Source organism: Rhineura floridana, chromosome 7, assembly GCF_030035675.1.
Source record: "Rhineura floridana isolate rRhiFlo1 chromosome 7, rRhiFlo1.hap2, whole genome shotgun sequence".
Classification (NCBI taxonomy): Eukaryota; Metazoa; Chordata; class Lepidosauria; order Squamata; family Rhineuridae; genus Rhineura; species Rhineura floridana.
Window position 1 is genome coordinate 68,676,720 of NC_084486.1, and position 16,692 is coordinate 68,693,411.

At 41.6% G+C, this 16,692-nt stretch overlaps 1 protein-coding gene across 1 annotated transcript in view; it reads left to right on the forward strand.

Moving 5' to 3' along the window:
* The first annotated feature begins 543 nt into the window (after positions 1-543).
* PRLHR (prolactin releasing hormone receptor) overlaps positions 544-16,692 on the forward strand; it is a 53,030-nt gene continuing 36,881 nt past the window's right edge. The window contains 1 exon segment of the mRNA XM_061634377.1: positions 544-554. The gene's annotated coding sequence lies outside the window, so the exon portion shown is untranslated.

Here is a 16,692-nt window from a genome sequence, read left to right on the forward strand (position 1 = left end):
TGACAACCTTTGCAGGCACCATGCTGTCTACTCCCAGCATAGAGAAAGGGGGGTTTAAGATCTTTACCTGTTCTCCAGACCCCCAGTCAGACCTCTACCAATACGCTTGCTATTTTCAATGGGAGGAAAGCTCCCACTGGAAATAGCAAGCAGTGGGAGGTCCAATTCTGATTGCAGTGAGAAGGTATGGTCCTGACTAGAGATGAGTGAGAATTTTACTAAAATTGAACTTGCCATTGGACTTCCTAACAGTTTGCATATTCACTGTCTTTGCAGACCAATCCTGAATATTGCGGGCCTCTGTGGCTTTTCTTCACACTGGATTTTTGCTAATGTGAAACTGACCAGCCTGTTCTTTGCTTTGCTAACGTGAAACTGACTTCACTGAACCTGTATAAGCAGAAGATGGAGTGAAAACAAATTAATCCAGAATGGAACTACCTGCCAGTTCAATGAATGAAATCAAACCAGCAACAAGTGGATCCTATCCTTAGTCCTGACCCAACTTGGCAGCCCTGACCTTGACCCAGCTGTATAGATAAAAACAACAGCAGGTACTCACTATCAAACTATTGGGCTATCACATCTCATTTGGCCTTAAGAAGGCCGTACAATCTTTCCTGGCTATGTGCAGTTTGGCAATATTGTACCAGTGAATTTTTTGGGCAAAAATCATACTAGAGAGTCTACAGTGTAGACACAAAATGGCCTGACCCATGCAAGGATATTCCCCACTCTTCCCATGAATTTTCTGTTTTCAAAATCAATAGCTCATTTACTTTTAGCTATGTAAGGAAAAACATGCAGGGAGTGTTCTACCCAATTGTTTTGTAAGAAGGGTCAAACTTCAGTAGCAGACCACAAGCTTTGCATGCAAAAGGCCCCAGCAGAGAGCATGATGTGGTGGCAGTGCTTGCCTGGCCTCCTGGCAGCTGAGTTGCTGTTGTTTACCAGGAGGGATAGGGGGAAGGGTGAGGTGGGGGGAGGTTGGTGTGGTGCAAATGCACCAGCAGAGCCAATCCAGCTGTCCTGTCAGAGTGCATTGCACCAACCTCCTCCCGCCTCACCCTTTTTCTTTTTCTCCTTCCTGGTAAGCAGAAGCAACTCAAATCAGGAGATCAGATAAGTGCTGCTGTTCCACCATGCCTCCTGCTCCTGTATCTCCAGGTAGTGCTGAGAAAAGTTCCTATCTGAAACCCTGGAGAGCCACTGCCAGTTACTGTGTAGACAATACTGAGCTAGATGGACCAATGGTCTACCTTAGCATTAGGCAGCTTCCTAATTAAACTAGTTCTCACACTGTGTTCTATCCAATGAAGGAAAAGGTAGTGGGATAACTGAGAGGCACCTTTTCTTTTTGCTTAAAAAAAAGTTGTAGCATCGGAATAACTTTAAACAGATTACGTTACTGCCTATATTTAGGTTCTACATCATAGGAGGGGAACCTGTGGCTAGACTACAGTTCCCATTATCCCTGACCATGGGCCATGCCAGCTGGGGCTGATGAGACTTGGAATCCAGCATCATCAAAAGAGTTGACTTACTCAGAGTCATCCTGTTGAAATCAATAGACATACGTTATTAAAGTCCATTGATTTAATGAGTCTACTCTGTGTATGACACAATAGGATATCATGTAGTACTGTTGCATGCCACCCCAATCTCTGAGCAGTGAGAGATCTCCATGGGTCCCTGAACTTGCCCAGGGTTTGGTTTCCTTGGAAAGAAGGTCAGTGGAGTCTATGGTGTCTTTATCAAATATAGTTTATTTAAACACATTCACAGCCTGAACATAAGATGGAAGGGTTCAAAGCATCAGCAGTCCAATAAATCTTATTTTTCCATCAGGCTTATGGGAGGCATCCTGACTCCATAGTGCAAGGAGCGGGCCTCTCTGCATGTTTCCAGTTCCCACCCTTTCCGCCCACTCAACTACAACAAACAAGCCTCTCTTTGCCCCCTCCCGGGGGGGGGGTCTCTCCTGAAGAGTTTCAATAACAATAGGATCTCCCTGGCCCATTTGCCAGTTAATGGGCACTTGACAGACCCATTAGCCCACCTGGCCACTCTATTAGAATAACAAAGGAGACTCATCTGACTAGTGGGGCAGGACTCTCAGCTGCAGAGCCCACCTCCAGGTGCAGGATTCCAAATCAGAGGCTGGAAGCAGATTCATAGAAATCATCTATCTCAACCCCCAAACCCATAACAGTACGTTTTTATGCTGAATAATGTCTGCCCAGTTCTCAAACAAATCACATTCTGTATTAACAAAGGGTTTCACATGCTGGATCCCATTTTCTCATTTTGTTATGATTTGTGAAGCATTTTTTGTTCTTAAATATAATTCATTGGGTTACACAGACTTTTTGCTCAACAGATGCAGCTTGCAAATGCCCTATTTTGTTGATGATGATTAAGTCACATTAAAGGAAATATGTAGACCTAAACAAGTGGTCAGGAACCTGTGGCCCTCCAGATGTTGTTGAACTCTAATTCCCATTAACTCCAGTTAACATGGCAAATGGTCAGAGTAGATGGGAGTCATAATGGCCATAGGTTCTCTACAGTTGACCTAATCCAATAATGCAGAGCGGCAGACTACTCCATTTACTCAAAGTTGTTGGGTTTGGGTTGATCAGTCCCTACTGCTAATCAGTAGGGAATGGAAAGATCTGTCAGTTTTGGTTCTTCTAGTTTCTTGTGCTTCCAATCTTAAATTCAGTTCTCCACATTTTTGCAGCAAGTTGTGATTTTTTAATTAAAAAATCCTCATGAAAATTCTCCAGCATTGTAGTGCAAATTTCTCCTAATAAATACATTTTTGTATGCAGTTTCTCCTAATATAATTTATTTTATGTTATTTCCACTAATATATTGATTTTTATGTGCACTTTCCCCTAATTCATGCATTTTTATAAACAATATTTGGTTGGAGAACTGCATTGCAAAATTTGGATAAGAGTGAATTTTGAAGGGTGGCTGTGTTTCGGTTCTCAGTTTGTTTCAGAAACTGTGGATTTGACAGATTTGGCTTTAATTTAAAACTGAATCGAATTTCTCCCCCATCCTTATGGATCAGTCTATGTTTTAAATCCTGATTAAACATGCAGTTGAAGCACAGGAGGAGATGTGCATCTCCTTCTCCCTCCCCTCCCAACTGCATGTTGTAATCAGGGTTTTAAACCCTAATTAATGTGGTTGGTAGGGGTGGAGAAGGAAATTTCTCCTTTTCCCTGCTCCCCCCCCCCGCATGATTGTACAAGACCCCTGAATCAGTTTGGGCCCAGCTCCAGGTTGAGTCAGCCCCGGATCATCCCAGGTAAGACCAGGACCACTCCAAAACACTAGATTGGGTCCCAAATCAGATCAGGAGCCCCTGCACAGCCCTAGTATATATAACTACACTACTTCCACCTTGTAAAAATCACTTAGTCTAGCTTGTCCTTGTTTTGCTGTAGATTCTTAGTAGAAAACATACCATTATTACCAGTGAGACTCAGCCTGACGAATGTGTTACTGACTACGTGTATTCCTTTGAACAAGACCAACGTTATTATTATTTTGAAAAAATTCAAAGAAGCATCCCCTGATGAAGGCTAGATTTGATTAACCGAAACGCGTTGGGCTTTTTTACACATTTTAACTGCAAAAACAGAATAAAATTGTGACTTTTTATCTTTTTGTTTTGTCATTCTGGGCACCTCCCTCCAACCGCTTGTTACATTGAATGACATCCACTTTATTCCTCCCCCTTAATTTGTTCTAACACTCAATTATTTGTCTTTTTCGCAGTCCATGGTATGCACAAAGCTCTCCTCCAACACCACATTTCAAATGAGGATTTTTCTCTTGTCCCCTTTTTTCACTGTCCAACTTTCACATCCATACACAAAGATCAGGAATACCATGATCTGAATGATCCTGACTTTAGTGTTCAGTGATACATCTTTGCATTTGAGGACCTTTTCTAGTTCTCTCATAACTGACCTCCCCAGTCCTAGCCTTCTTCTGATTTCTTGACTGTTGTCTCCATTTTGGTTAATGACTGTGCCGAGGTATTGATAATACTCGACAAGTTCAATGTCCTCGTTATGGCATGTTTAGATATACAAAATTATCTTTATGGTTTTTATTATAAATAAGAAATTCTTGAAGCAAAGCAAAACAAATTAGAAACCTATTTTGTTCTGTATGACATGTGACATTGTCCTGGGAGCAAGGTATCTCTTAAGATACCTCCTTACATCTGAACCTGTCTGAGATCTGCATTCAGTTTTTAGACCCTTCTTTTTGTCCTTATGCTAGCTGAAGTGTGGATAGGAAAGAGAGGTTCCCTCCCTTCACTCCAGTTTTGGGGACTAACTTGAATTATCTCTTGAATTACTGTTATGGGCCAAGCCCTTTTTCATTATTTTCATTTGTTTCTCACTTAAGTGCTTGCTTTTCTGTTAAGTGCTCTCATACAAAGCAGTCCCCCCAATCTCCTTCAGACCATTCAGCCTGTCTGCCCAGTCTGAATGAAACACAGACAGATAATACGTCTGAGAAGACATCCAACACATCTGCTTGTAGAGATGGAACTCCTTAAAAGGATAGTTAATTTTTTAGAAGCCTTACGGAAAGGATTCAGCAACACTCAGTCCCCAGAAGCGATGGCCAGTAATAAGCACACCATTTTGATAAGACAGTATAAAAAGGCCAAACACCCAGTGTTCTGGACCAGTGCTGGATGCCTGGTCAAAGCAAGATGCATGTATCCCATTCATTCCATCTGATGATGAGCAGTATCTTGTATGTTTCTCTATGTACGACTACTTTGTAACTTTGTGTTAGTAAGACTTTGAGTTTGAACTCAGTCTTTTGCAACAGTGTTATCAAATAGATGCTGTAACTTGAAGGGTTTATACTTTATAAATTTAAGGTTTCTATACTTTATATATTGATTGTATACTGCAATATATCTGCTTCTGCTATGCATTTCTGCTTTATGATTCTGATAGGTTGGCCAAGGCTGACTAGAGTGCATTTAATAGTGGTAGTGTGTAAGACATGAATAAATAGAACATTATAAGGATATTCTGCTGTCAGCTTCCCATATATTTTCCTATTTATTTATTTATTTATTTATTTATTTAAAACATTTCTATGCTGCTCTATCTTCGAAGAAGCTCAGAGCGGCGAACAATTCCATGATAAAAAATACAATATAAAAACAACAATAGCAGCTAAGAATACCCATTTAAAACAATGTTAGATAGTAAGCCCTATACAATAAAATGATCCTAATCATCTCATAGGTAAAAGATTTCCTAATCCTTAATCCGGGTTAAGAGCAAGACAAAAAAGATATGTTTTAACCTGGCAGCGAAATGCAGGGAGTGAGGAGTTTAACCGTGCCTCTATAGGCAGGGTGTTCCAGAGTCTCGGGGCAATAACTGAGAATGCCCTGTCTCTGGTTCCTACCAGATGAACTTGGGTGGAAGAGGGTATCTTAAGGAGGGAGTTATCGGAGGACCTAAGAAAATGGGGAGGGTTATAAAAAGACAGCCGGTCAGATAGATAGACAGGGCCCAAGCCGTAAAGGGCTTTAAATGTCAACATCAGCACCTTGAATTGAGTCCGGAAGCAGATCGGCAACCAATGCAGATGCTGCAACAGAGGAGTTGTGTGAGCACGAATATCGGCTCCTGTTAGCATTCTTACAGCTGCACGTTGGACCAGTTTAAGCTTCCGAACTGTCTTCAAAGGCAGCCCCACGTAGAGTGCATTGCAGTAGTTGAGCCGGGATGTAACTAAGGCATGAGTTACCCTCGTCAAATCAGATAACTCTAAAAACGGGCGCAGTTGGCGGACCAGTCTTAGCTGGGCAAAAGCGCTCCTGGACACAGCAGCAACCTGTGCTTCCAGGTTCAAAGCCGAGTCCAGAAGCACACCCAAACTGCGGACTTGGGTCTTCAGGGGGAGAGTAACCCCGTCTAACACAGGTACATTCCACGTTTCCAGGTTAGCCTTGCGACTGACAAGGAGCATTTCTGTCTTGTCTGGATTTAATTTCAACTTGTTCTTCTTCATCCAATCTGTCACTGAGGACAGACACTGGTTTAGGGGATGAACGGCTTCCTTGGCTTCAGGGGGAAAGGAGAAGTAAAGCTGAGTATCATCAGCGTATTGGTGGTAACGAACTCCAAACCTCCGGATGACCTCACCTAGTGGCTTCATATAAATGTTAAATAACAACGGAGACAGAATGGAACCCTGTGGAACACCACAGGTCAGCGGCCAGGAGGCTGAACAAGAGTCTCCAATTAATACCTTTTGAGATCGACCTTCCAGGAATGAGCGGAGCCAGCAAAGCACAGTACCCCCAAGCCCCATCCCCGAGAGGCGATTAATAAGGATACCATGGTCGATGGTGTCAAAGGCCGCCGAGAGATCCAGGAGAATCAACAGGGACACACTCCCCCTGTCTAACTCCCTTCGAAGGTCATCCACCAAGGCGACCAAAGCCGTTTCAGTCCCGTGGCCAGGTCTGAACCCAGATTGGAATGGGTCAAGGTAATCCGTTTCCATTAGGAAGCGTTGAAGTTGACTAGACACCACCCGTTCCACGATTTTACTTAGAAAAGGTAAGTTGGATACTGGTCGATAATTGCCCAAGCATGATGGGTCTAAGGAGGATTTCTTCAAGAGCGGTCTCACAATGGCCTCTTTCAGACATCCCGGTAGGGAGCCTTGTTGGAGTGAGGCGTTAACTACTCCACAGACCCATTGAGTCAGACCTCCTTTGGCTTGTTTAATAATCCATGAAGGGCAAGGGTCAAGTGGGCAGGTGGTAGGTCTCATTCCTCCAAGGAGGTTGTCTATATCTTCAGGTTGAACAAGTTGAAAGGAATCCATTTTAATTGGACAGACAGAGGCCGAAGGTACATCCATAGAGACTGCATTGAAATTGGCTTCTAAGTCGGAGCGGATCTGATCGATCTTATTCGCAAAATAAAAGGCAAACTCTTGACAGCGATTTGGGGGGAAATCCCTGTTATCCCCAGGGTCAGCTGGGTTAAGCAAGTTTCTAACCACATGGAATAATTCAGCCGGCTGGTTAATGACTGATGAGATGGAAGCTGTAAAAAAGGCCTTTTGAGTAGATCGTCTAGTAGTTGAATAAATTTTTGAAAATTCTTTAACGACAAGTCGATCAGATTCGCTTTGAGTTTTCCGCCAACATCGCTCTAGCCCCCGACGAGTGCGTTTCATCACCATCAGTTCATTTGAGAACCATACGGCTGGTTTTCTTCTGGAACGCACGAGGGGACGCTCGGGAGCGATTGTGTCGATCGCCCTGATCAGAGAACTGTTCCAGAGATTGACCAGAGTATCGACAGAATCGTTTACTTGGGAGACAGGGAATTCCCCAAGGGCTGATAGGAAACCATCAGGATCCATCAGTCTCCTGGGGCAGACCATTTTAATAGGTCCCTTCTCCCCCCGGTGGATATGAGTCGCAGTTAGCCTAAAGCTGACTAGGTGATGGTCTGTCCATGACAATGGAGTTATCAAGGGATCTACCACTCCTAGAACCTTGTCGTCCTGTCCCGCATAAAAAACAAGATCGAGGGTGTGACCCGCTGTATGAGTAGGGCCTGTTATTAGTTGAAATAGGCCCATAGTAGACATTGCTGCTATAAAGTCTCGGGCCTCTCCATGAAGTGAAGACTCTGCGTGGATGTTGAAATCACCCAGAATCAACATCCTGGGAGATTCCAATAACAGGTCGGAGATCAATTTGGATAGTCCAGATAGAGGGACTGCTGGGCAGCGGGGAGGTCGATACATCAGTAAAATTGCTATTTTGGTCCACCCACCGAGTTTCAAATAAAGACACTCTAATCCTGGAATTTGCGGAAGAGGGTACTTGGTAATAGGAATGGAGTCACGAAAGACCACTGCGACTCCCCCACCCCGACCCCCCGGTCTAGCCTGTTGGTGTACACAGAAACCTGGAGGGCAGAGATCGACAAGGTTCACCCCACCTAATTCATCTAACCAGGTTTCTGTAATACATGTCAAGTCGGCATGTTCATCCAGGATAAGGTCCTGAATGATCGTAGTTTTTTGATTTACCGATCTGGCGTTAAAAAGCAGGACTAGTAATCCGGGCGGGTTGTCATCCAAGTACACCTGTCTATTTGGCCGAGGACGTTGTGTCGGAATTGATAAACAACGGTAAGATCTCTTGATATGGTGAGAAGGTTTTCTTGAACCATATCTTCCACCCCCACATATAGTTACTATAGGTTCTCCTAAAATAGAGTCCTTCAAGGGTTTATAAGGTATCGTATGACATCAAGGGAGATTCAGTTCTTTTTGAGGGGCTAAGACTGTGCTTTGAGAATTAACACCCATGACATCCGATTCTGGTATACCTGATTGAACATAGGTTGTTGATTTTTTTGAAGTCTGGGCTTTGTCGCACAAATCTAGATCAATACTGTTATGGGGGCTGGCCGCTGATCTCTTACTCAATAGATTTTGAAGAAGTTTGTTTAAATTATTAATAATCTCTTGTTGGGTGTTATCAGAGAAACTAGTGAAGTTGGAAATTAGCTCATCTGATCCATCACAGAAGGAGGAGGACGGTTTATCCTCATGAGTATCCTGAGCGGATGACTGTGATTGAAATTGGGCTGGGCTACTCATGAGAGGGGAGCTGGTGGTATCGTTATAGCTATCCAGCACAAGAAAATCGCTACCAATGAGATTGAATTGGGGGTCTGATATAGCTGTACAATTATCTTGAAGATATTTCCCCGAATTTGGTGATTGGATATGGGTCATTGGTCGGTGCCAATTAACACAGAGAGGATGAGGTCTTCCTGTATCAACAAAATATCGGTGTACTTGGATTCCAAACTTCAACAATAGAAACCTATTTGCTAAAAAAGCATTAACCATTCCATAAGATCTGAATGTTAATAGTGCCATCAAATCAAGGGGGTTCTTAGTAAGGATAACTACCTTAGTTATATCTTCAAACTTGATTGGGACTGCATTCAAGGATCGTAAAACATCGAAGATGTAACTTTTCCAATTTAAATGCTGATCGATATTATTGTAACAAGGGAAGTGGAATAGAACTATCCTATTCCAGCTGAGTCGCAAGGAGTAGTATTCTAAGTCGTCTTTTCTTAAGAAGGTCTTAGTGGAGAGAGCTGGCTGATTATTAGTGCTCGCGGAAGGCAAGGAAATAGAAGGTGTTATGGATGACTCAGGAACAGTCGGGAGCATATAGGATGTTTCTTCAGTAATAATACCTCCCAAGACCCACAGATATATGAGTGGGGTCTCCAGCCAATAACCTGCCTGTTCAGAAACTGTGTAAGCGTAGGTGAATATGATGTCTGACATATAAGGACTTTGAATAGCCATTGGGCAAAGGGAGAAAATAAGAACCCTCAGTCCTGTGCATTCACTAGAAAGAGGGCCAGTCTTGCTGGTTTCATTACCTCCTTACATATGGACCTGCCTGAGATCTGCATTTAGGTTTTAGACCAGCCTTTCCCAACCAGTGTACCTCCAGATGTTGTTGGACTACAACTCCCTGACCATCGGCAATGCTAGCTGAGGCGGATGGGAGTTGTGGTCCAACAACATCTGGAGGCACACTGGTTGGGAAAGGCTGTTTTAGACCCTTCTTTTTGTCCCTATAACATCTGAACTGTGGAGAGGAAATAGAAGGTCCCTTCCCCACCCCAGTTTTGGGGAGTAACTTGCGGAACAGCCTCATAACAGAAGTGTGTCTGTGACCCTCTCTTTACACACTTCCAAGCAAGCTCTTAAAGGCCATTTTATTCTGCAGATCATTTCCTATTCAGTGTCCGTGTTGATGCGTATTGTACTTTGTTCTTATTGTTTTTCACTTGTTATATGATTGATATATTTATTTTGTAAACTACCATGAGTGGGTTTGTCATAGAGAGACAGAATATAAATATTAAAATAAATGAATAATATTGTACCATATGTGTGTGAGAGAGAGAAAGAGAGGGAGGCAGAGACAGAGAGTGAGTCTAAGAACTGAGATTTCTGTTTTTAAAGTCATGCAGATTAATTACTGCTACCTTTTAGAAGCATGTCCCACTGGTTTCAAGAGGACTTACTTCAGAGGGTTACACATGCTAGTCTGTTGCAGCAAAATCAGAAGAGTCTTGTGGCACCTTAAAGATGAACAGTGCAATCCTATACACATCTCCTTAAAAGTAAGTCCTTCCCTGAGTTCAGTAGGGCTTAATTTAAGGTAAGTGGGTATAGGGAGAGCTTGGAAGTAATTCATTACTTGTAATTCATTACTTTTTTGAGGAATGAGTGGGTAATTCCTTTACATTTTGATTGTAATAGAACTAAGAGTAATTTTATTAATTTTGTGGAGTAACTGTAATGTTTCTAGCATTACTTTTGGGCATTACTTGGGGGGAGCAGGGGAAGATTTTGCTCCTCTGATTTGTGGATGAAAATCATGTGCCTCAAACTGGGCTTCTGTGCAGCATCGCTCTCTCTCATGCTCTGTGGGAGGGAGGAGGTGGAGAGTGAGACGTGGTGGAGTAGAGAAAACAATTGTTTAAAAAAATGGATGGTGGTGGTGAAGAATGAAGGGGAGGGGAAAAGGAGCCGGAGGGCAAGAACATGGATAAAGGAGGAGAAGGAGGCAGCAGCAGAATGGAGATAAAGAACTGAGTGTGTGTGTATGTGTGAGTGTGTGAATACTGTGTTTGCACTTGGCACACAAAGTGGCCTCCACTGCCATCTCTGGCTACCGTGCTGTATTTGCAGTATTTTAACTTTTTTGCATCTCGGGGGAAAATGTTTGCTTGGGTGAGTGTCCCTTAGTTGGTGGCAGGGCGGGGTCTGGGAGGTGCTTAAATGAGAGAGATTATGCTTGCTGGCTGAGTGTGGGGGGTGTTGCACTTGGTTTGATGTGCAAAGATCTGAGTAGTGGCCTCTACCTCCCTCCCCACCTCCCTTACCAGTACGGTTGTCAGGTTCATGGCCTGAGACTGATTCTGTATCTTTAGGAGAAGAGAAAGTCAGCCAAGTGCAGGTGTTCTTGCAACTCTGTAATGGGAAAAACCACAAGGTGGAATTCTCCCTTCCCCCTGCACAACTTTTAAAGATACAGAAGATCTCTTGGTTGCCAGGCCCAGTCTCTTCTCTTCTCCTAAAGATACAGGATCAGTCTCAGGCCATGGACCTGGCAATCCTACTTACCAGCAGAGAAACCACCATTGCTATCTTATGGATAAAAAGAATTATTTTACTACCTTTGTATAATAAATAATAATAATAATAATATTTAATTTGTTTGTCGCCTATCTGGCAATTAGCCACTCTAGGCGACGTACATTAAAAGAGATAAAATACAATAATAACAGATGTAATCACATTAATAACAATAGATAAAATACTGGACAGTCATCAATACATATAAAAGCAATTATAATAACAACATACGATAAATGACAGAATCATGGTGATTTACCCAATGACCTCAAATATGTGTATGTGTTTATTTTTAATGCTGTTTTAGGCTACTTAGATTTGAAGCAGCCAAGGCCAGCACCTTGTAGGCATTTTTTTAAAAAAGTAACTGAAATGGAATTGTAGTGATTACTTTTGAGAACAAGTAATCAGTTACTTTCAGAGCAATTGCAATTGTAATGGTAATTACTACTTTTTGGGGCCATGTAATTGTAACTTATTACTTTTTAAAAGTAATCTTCCAAGCTCTGGGTATAGGACTGCAACCTCACATACTTAATTTGGCATAAGTATCCATAGGCCAGAGCCCATTTTGTTCAATGTAACTGTAAATTTGTTAGTCTTTAAGGTGCCACCAGACTCTTGCTTGTTTATGCTTAGGGCTGTAACCATTGTGTGTTTAATACTGAACTATCTGCATAGAGAGATGTTGTGCAAGATAAAGTGCTCCATAAATTTTAGTGTGGCTCATGAATATCTGAGTACAACTAAATGTTATGCGGTTGAAGACAAAGGTGTCCATGGGGACAAAGGGGTGTTTGTCCCCCCCTGGAATTCTAAATGTGGTGATGGGTGGAGTGGGTTGCCAATGACCTATAGTAACAATTCATGGACCTTGCCTCCTCCCAAATATTTCTGTGGACACTCTTGGCTGAAGAAGCTTAATAGTTTGGGCCAAACATGCTTCTATTCATGTTTTGCTTCACATATAAAATGAACCATGTCTTGTATGGATGGAACAAAGGCAGTGGATATGATCTATTGCTTCTCCTTTGTTCTGAAAAACATGTCAAATATTTGTTCAGTCAAATCAATCTTTCTTTACCACATCACAACCCAGACAGCTTTTTGTCTTGGCCTTTCATCTTCCCTGCAATTCCTTCTCAGCTTTGCCACTTACATATGGACGTTTATCTGAAAGTGAAATATCTCTTCACTTAGCTCATGAATGGGCACTCTTTGGGAAGGGGTTCTTTTTCTGCTTTTTTATTTGCCTCTCTCAATGTTGTGATGTTTTCTCGCTCCACCTTCAGATACCTTCTTGAAACTCATATTTGATGAAGTGCCCATTCCATGCTTCTGCAGCACTCTGGGAGCTGCTTTTCCATAGATTTATCTCATGGCTCCACTGTGATATTTAAAAGTACACAATCAAAATTGTGGGGCCAATTTCAAGGGCTTTCTCATGAAATCTCAGGCAGTTGCCCTTTCCTACATGGTGGTGGATCTTTAAATGTTTTATTGAGGGCTTTTTGTGTGTGTGATGGAACTCACTGATATGGAGTACTCCACCTCTTTTTTGTGCTGACACCCATGGCACTTTTATCATGATATGAGTACTGGCACCACATTTTCCACCAATAAAGAAAAGAAAAGCACTGGTTGTATTACTTCATGTGATAAAGTACCTTGCACAGTGCTGATATAGGTTAGGATCCAAAGGTTTACTTCCTTGGATGGAAGGAGTCTTCCTCCTTCACTCCTTTGGCCAGAAGAAGGGAGCCTTTGGATCCAACTCATAATGTCTAAAGCACACCTAAAATGCTTTTGGTAGGCTTACTCTCTTTATCCTTATCCATAATTGTAACCAAGCCTAACTACAAGTAATTACATTTACTCACATTAATCACCTGTGACCCTTCTCTCTCCCTCCATCCCCTCCCTTCCCCTTTGTTTATCTTCTCAACATACACACAGCGAGTCATAATTTAGATTCTGGTATCAGTAGGGGATAGGTACTCATGTATTCTGCTTATGAAGCGCTGTAAGGTGCTTTGTGCCATGTAGCTCCATCACTAAATAAAGCCAGCTGTTTTCTGTTTAAGGTCCAGTCTGTGAAGAGTTATGGCCTATCAGGAACTAAGACACCTAATGCTCAAAAACATGTGTTTTAAAACACCTATTTAAGCACAACATGCAATGCTAAAACTATGACACAGGAAATGGCCCTGCTAGCACACAATATGCAGAAGGTACAATGAATTTACCACAGTTTCCATATAATGGATTTTGCTTTGATGCCAATTCTGTTTGTTTCAGAAGAATTTAAAATGAGTACTATTGTGGCTTTGTTTACCAAATTAGTGTTGGAATGATGTGGTAGGAGTGAATGATTCATCTCAATGAAGGCATCATAGTCACAGTTATTTGGGAAATTAGTGTAAAGACCTCGGGTGAGAAGTTGTATGATTTCGACAGTCATTTTTTAAAACTATGTTTTTATTGAAAAACAAATAGAATCTAAACAAGTCTTCTTGTACCTAAAAGACTAAAGCTGCAATCTAATACATGTCTACTCAAACATAAACTCCATTGGGTTCAATGGGACTGACTCCCAGGTATTTGATTTACAAAAACACCTACTCCTCTGAAAGTTATTGGGTTTAATGACTTTAAATTAAATCTAATTTATTAGACGGCCCTTCTCCCTGCACACCTGCATGGTCACTGTGCTCACCTAATAAGAGCCTCCTAATGGTGGTGAGTGCTCTAACAATTCATCTTGTGGTTAGCTGGTGCAGAGTCTGTAGTGCAATGCCTCCTGCTGCTATTTGAAATACTCTTCCTCTGGAAATAAGGCAAGCAGCAATGATTATTTGCTTTTGGTGCATGTTTTAAAAAACCAGTTTTTTCCAGATAGTCTGTGGATCAAGTATAGTGCTGACTATTGTAGATAACTGAAATTATTGCGTTTTATATTGGTTTTATGTTATTTGCCATTGTTCTCTTTTGTAATTTTAAAAATGTTAAGCTGTTCATAAATGTTTCAAATAAAAAGAGAAATAATTTTAATTCAACGGGATTTTTTCAGTAGTTTAGTCGAGGTGGGGGGTTCTTTCCCCACAAATATCAATCATTTTTTTACTGCCAACAACTTATTGGGCACCCAACAGAATATGGAGATGACGCAGAGTCCCAGAGACTAGGCATATAATTTAGGCAAGACTGAATAATTTAGTCAGGTCTGAGATGAGGGGAAAATTAGGGGCACAATAGGTGAGGCAAGGCTAAGATAGTTAAAGATGATTTCTTTTTAAAAATGTAAAGTTTCCTTCCTAAAAGACACATCAGGATACAAAAATCTTCCTTATCTGAAACAATACTGAACGCACAACTCTTGGTGGATATGAGCACCATTAGCAGTGACTCCCTGTAGTGCCCTAAATCTGCAAGACAGTTGCATTTTGAAGAGGTTTAGGTTGTTGCACAACTCTTGCTCCTTCCATGCATAGAGATCCTGTTTGGACCAGAATGCATATAATTGGTTAATGCATAATATTCTCTGACTGGCTGTATTGCCATATAAATGATTTATGCAATGTTCCCTATAGCATGCTTAGTTTAGTGTATTTAGGGGCTTGAATCCATGCTTATTAGTAGCCATTATATGAGGCTTATATTTTTAACTGAGAGCCAGTGTGGTGTAGTGGTTAGAGTGTTGGACTATGACCTGCGAGACCAGGGTTCGAATCCCCACACAGTTATGAAACTCACTGGGTGACCTTGGGCCAATCACTGCCTCAGAGAAAGGCAATGGTAAACCCCCTCTGAATACTGCTTACTATACTGCTTACCATTCAAAGGTTTGCCATAAGTCAGGATCGACTTGAAGGCAGTCCATTTCTATCTCATATTGTTAACTAGAGCTAGCAAGTAAAAGGCATCTCTTAAATTAGCTTTCTTGCCATTCTCACGGTGCTAGGCTGCAAGTTGTAAACTCAGGACTTAGCATGAGAGACTGCTAAGTCCTGTGATGGTACTAGAGCTTCTACAGAGATATATTTGCTGTCATTCTGGAAGGTCCCCCAACAACAGAAGGAAAGTGAGATGACTTTGCTTTCTGTATTTACATGTGTTGCTTAACAGTTAATAAACCTATGGCTTTTCACTGCATCTGTGTTTTTCTTGTATCCAAATCCAAACTTTAGCATTGCTAAGCCAGCCTTCTCCTCCACTGACATTAGCACCACGTTATAATGGCATCAGCGGCATCTTATCTGGTTTACATTATATTTCACCATTGGAACATGGCCTAGTAAAATGGTATTACATTATACATAGAAATATGGGAAGGTTCCCCATACTGAGTCATACCATTGGTCCATCTAGCTCAGTATTGTATATAGTGACAGGCAGTAGCTCTCTAGGGAGACTCTTTTCAGGCAGGAGCCTTGTCTAGTCCTCCCGCATGATGCTGGGGATTGAACCTGGGACTTTCTGCATGCAAAGGAAATGCTCTATCAACAAGGCTACAGCCCTTTTCCAAAAGATGCACAACTGAGATCTGCTCTGTTGTTTTTAGTGGAAGCTGAAGAGCAATTTAATCAGCATGAAACTGATTAGCAGGGGCTTCAGGGAACAGATGTCATTCTAAAAGAATTTCAGAGTGATGGCTGTATTACTTAGAGAAAACAAGCCACCAAAAAGAGCCCAAAAGAAGGCAAAGAATTGTATAAATGTTGCATGTGCTAAATTCCATGTATAATTTGCACAACAAAAGAACTTAGATATAATGAAATTAAACGTAAATAGAATACATCTCCCCATAATGGGGAAGATAAACCAGGTGACCTTTTTCCAGCTTACTCAGTCTGCTGTCCAGATATTAAATGTGAATGGGCCCCTTCATAGGCCCTGCTCTCTCTATTGAATGTTTCTTTATAATTAATCTGAACTAGGTCTGGGTCACAGCCCTTCAAACAGTCTTCTGTAAAACAGGACAGGTGGCCACCTTAGTTTAGTCTGTTACAGAAAAAAGAAAAAGAAGCCTTAAGGACTAGAAGACTGTGTTACCCTCACCTGTTTTGCTGTTGTGAGCAATCGCTGTACTTACCTTCTGTATATTTGAGCTTTGCATAAAATGAAACAGATTGCATTTTTGCATTTCAAGGCCTGCTGGCACACTGTCTGCAATTTTCTGTGTTTATAAATCTCCCAGCTGATTATACACTTTATCCATGGGATGTCCACAAAAACTTATTCCACAATAAATCTATTGGACTTTAAGGTGACACAAGACTCCTTTTTTAAACTTTCATTCTAAAAGAGATAATAGTTGACAATGACACCTCACAAAGACTCAGAAAAAGACTGCTGAGTGACTGGTACATTTGGCTGATAGTAACGCTAGGTGAAAACCTGTCCTCTAATTCCTCA